Raw genomic sequence first — 4281 nt, 5'->3', positions numbered from 1 at the left:
CGGAGATGTCCCTGGCACTACAGATGCTGTGGTTAATAAAATAGGGCTCCTCTTTTGCATGAGCTTAGACTAGTGGTGAGTAACTTTAGAGATGTACATTTTTTTTTGTGAGTTTTTTTTATTTATTTATTTTTATTTTTTTTTAACTTTTATTTAATGAATATAAATTTCCAAAGTACGACTTATGGATTACAATGGCTTCCCCCCATACCGTCCTTCCCACCCACAACCCTCCCCTTTCCCACTCCCTCTCCCCTTCCATTCACATCAAGATTCATTTTCGATTATCTTAATATACAGAAGATCAGCTTAGTATATACATCAAGTATGGATTTCAACAGTTTGCTCCCACACAGAAACATAAAGTGAAAAATAATAGATGATTTTTTTTAAATGATGATGAAATCAGAGCAGACCTATTGTCATGTTTAATCCCAGTGAGAGTCAAGTTGGGAATTGATAATTTCTTTTTTTTTTTACAGAGGATCAGTTTAGTATGCATTAAGTAAGGATTTCAACAGTTTGCACCCCCATAGAAACACAAAGTGAAATATATTGTTTGAGTACTCGTTATAGCATTAAATCTCAATGTACAGCACATTAAGGATAGAGATCCTACATGAGGAGTAAGTGCACAGTGACTCCTGTTGTTGTCTTTACCAATTGACACTCCTATCTATGGCATCAGTAATCTCCCTATGCTCCAGTCATGAGTTTCCAAGGCTATGGAGCCCTCTGAATTCTCCGACTCTTATCTTATTTAGACAAGGTCATAGTCAAAGTGGAGGTTCTCTCCTCCCTTCAGAGAAAGGTACCTCCTTCTTTGATGACCTGTTCTTTCCACTGGGATCTCACTCGCAGAGATCTTTTGCCAGAGTGTCTTGGCTTTCCATGCCTGAAATACTCTCATGGACTTTTCAGCCAGCTCTGAATGCCTTTAGGGCTGATTCTGAGGCCAGAGTGCTATTTAGGACATCTGCCATTCTATGAGTCTGCTGAGTATCTCACTTCCCATGTTGGATCACTCTCCCCTTTATTTACTCCATCGGTTAGCGTTAGCAGGTACTAGACTTGTCTATGTGCTCCCTTTGACTCCCAGTCACTCCACCATGACCAACTGTGAACTGAAACTGATCACCTGGAACAGTGAGATGGCATTGGTACATGCCACCTCAATGGGATTGAATTGGAATCCCCTGGTATGCTTCCAACTCCACCACTTGGGGCAAGTCAGCCTGAGCATGTCCCAAATTATACAAGAGATGTACATTTTTGTTAGCATTTGAAAATCAAAGTAACAGGGAAAGAAGACAGGGAGAGAGCTTGAGAGACAGACAGACATCTATCCTCTGGTTCATTGTCCAAATGGCCACCGCAGCAGTGGTTGGGCTGGGCCACAGCCAGGACATGGAGCTCCATCTGGGTCTCCTACATGGGAGGCATGCACCCAAGGAATGGGACAATTTTCTGCTGTCTTGCCAGGCATTATACAAGGGAGCCTAGATAGGAAGTGGGGTTACAGGTACTAACATTCATGACCTTATGGGTGCTGACTTTGCAAGCAGCTGCCCAGCCTGCTGCTCCACAACACAACACCCTAGTTATGATTTTTTTAAATGCTTGATAGAGCAAGTGAATTCTAATCCCATTAAGTCTGGAGTGCTGAGACATGTCTACATAGTCAGAGGTGGAATGAGGTGAAGGGGACCAGGGCATTGTTTTAGGGGAACAAAAATGAGAACTCAAGGGCAGGAAGGTAAGGGATCAAAGCAGAACAAGGCAAGCAGGGAGAAGGAAATACTCATGTTTGGGAGCACCGGATGACAGGATGTTTGTCTAATGACAAGTGTGCTCACAGGAGGTTAGGCGCATGCATCTCACTGAGGCACACTTCAGGGTCCTGCATCTACTTGCAGAAGAAGCTAGACCACAGCTTCTCTCTCCTGTAAAGGCAGGAATAGAGTTTGCAACTGGCAGACAAGAAAGCAAAAGTGGGCAGAGTCAGACAGCTAAGCTCCAGTCAGATCACAAAGACTAGAAAGGATGGCTTCAGGTGCCTGGACCCAGCCCTGCCCTGTCTTCCTTAGACCCACCTGCTTTGGTCCAGGGACCAATGGGAGAGTATGAATGGAAGAAGCTCTGCTTTGCTGAGCTTGATGCCCAGAGATGACCCACCAGGCTTATGCCGGGTGTCTGAGCTGTATCTTGGGAAGCCTTGGAGTGGCATACAAGAGCTCCTGCAGCTGTGGGAAGATCTCCATTGCCATTGGACCCAGGAATTGTGCCCATGACACATCAGAGTACAGGACCTTGGAAATATTTCATGGTAATACATGCACAAATCCTGTCACTGTGCCTTGGGCCAACTCTTTTTTTTTTATTTTTGACAGGCAGAGTGGACAGTGAGAGAGACAGAGAGAAAGGTCTTCCTTTGCCGTTGGCTCACCCTCCAATGGCCGCCGCTGCAGCTGGCGCACCGCGCTGATCCAATGGCAGGAGCTAGGATCCAGGTGCTTTTCCTGGTCTCCCATGGGGTGCAGGGCCCAAGCACCTGGGCCATCCTCCACTGCACTCCCTGGCCATAGCAGAGAGCTGGCCTGGAAGAGGGGCAACCGGGACAGAATCCGGCGCCCCGACCGGGACTAGAACCCAGTGTGCCGGCGCCGCAAGGTGGAGGATTAGCCTATTGAGCCACGGCGCCGGCCATGGGCCAACTCTTAATAAGGCCTTGTGTAGCCCTTTAACCCTGTGGGGAATGCCAAGGATCCCTCAGCACCTCAAGGGTTCCAGCATGGTGGCAGCACTGAGGGAAACAGGGAGTGAAATGTGCACTGAGTTTGCAGCAGGTCCATGTTGGCACCATCAAGAGGAGGACAGAGCAGCTGCCACCAAGCCAAGGATGGTGGCAGGGATGCAGCAGAGGAGTTTAGCACAGCTTCCCACCACTCAGCTGCCAAAGGCTGCTGGCCAGAAGACAGCGGCAGCTGTGCTGGAAGTGGTGTGGTGGAATCACTGTTCTCCACCCTGCACTGGGGCTCGGCCATGGCGATATCCTCTGCTGCCTTGAGCAGCATGGAGGAGGAAAAGGACAGGCTGGAGCACTAGCACTTCTGGAAGATCACGAATGCTCTCAGCCACTGTGGCCCCAGAATGTAAGAGTTAGCACACTGAATAGAAAGAGAATTTTGATCACTTCCAGTTAATCAGCAGAAACTGCTTCCTCAATATCCTAACTTGGACAAGATCTCAAACTGCATTGATCCTAATCAAGACATGCTACTGACCATTGTGAACTGACTTTATAAATATGTTTGGAAATAAAGGATATGGAGAATATGGAAAGAATGGAAAGATTTTGCCAGCATCTACACTTCACATGAAAGTTAAAATCCATACTGAGACACTTTGTGAGACTACAGTGAAACATTATAAAAATGTTTTTAAAATTTTCCAAGATATGGGATCCTTCAAAAACAAATATTCTGGTACATGGTGCTAGACTAGAAATATTGGTCTGGAAAATATCTCTGCTAGGTTGTGAGTGTCAAGGAAAGGAATGGACACTTTTGTGCTTTTCCCTGAGGTTTATACTAGAAAGATGCTCTGAAATTAACAAGCTTTATCCCTTGCCCTTAGTTCCCTCAAATGTTCTATGAAGAAAGTACATAATCTGCATGCATCTAGACTGTTCATCATTTTTCCAGATGAAAGTTTCAGAAAAAGTCTGCAATGTCACAGCTGGTGTGCATGTGGGAGGGACAGAGGCCGACATTGAAAACCCCTGAAACTGGCACCTGAGCCACCTCCCAAAGGCATTGAAACAAGTGTGGTATGTGGAAGACACCCAGGACTAGAGCATATTCACATAGAGGTGGAGGCAGAGGTCCTATGAAGGAAAGATCAAACATTACTGCAGAAACCTTCATGTGTTCCCATTTCCCAATCTGGATACCCAGGAGAGTCATTCATCAAATTCTAGAACACTATCCAGAATATTCTGATGTCAATTATCTAAGACAGTAAAGGAAGGAGTGTGACCTCTTGATTACAGACTGCTCTGTCCTTTCGTTCTATTCAAGCCTCACCAGGAAGGGCCATTTTCTTTGCACATTCTAGCTGTTCAGATATTAAACCAAGCCAGAAATACCCACATATACACATCAAGAATGAGGCTAGGCCAAATGTATGGATACTCGGTGGCCCAATCCAGTCATTGTGTAAAATTAACTAGCATACTATGACCACACAGAAAATAAAAAATAAAAACAAGATTAAGGCAGG

The 4281-nt window shown here is 45.6% G+C and overlaps 1 pseudogene; it reads left to right on the top strand.

The window, feature by feature from the left end:
- Window positions 1-2850: 2850 nt before the first annotated feature.
- Window positions 2851-3656, top strand: LOC138846887 (carnosine N-methyltransferase pseudogene; annotated as a pseudogene).
- The last annotated feature ends 625 nt before the right edge of the window (window positions 3657-4281 follow it).

The sequence above is a fragment of the Oryctolagus cuniculus genome, chromosome 19 (genome assembly GCF_964237555.1).
Source record: "Oryctolagus cuniculus chromosome 19, mOryCun1.1, whole genome shotgun sequence".
Taxonomy (NCBI): Eukaryota; Metazoa; Chordata; class Mammalia; order Lagomorpha; family Leporidae; genus Oryctolagus; species Oryctolagus cuniculus.
The sequence above is the reverse complement of the archived record's forward strand: the minus strand, read 5'-3'. Positions and strand labels throughout refer to the sequence as shown.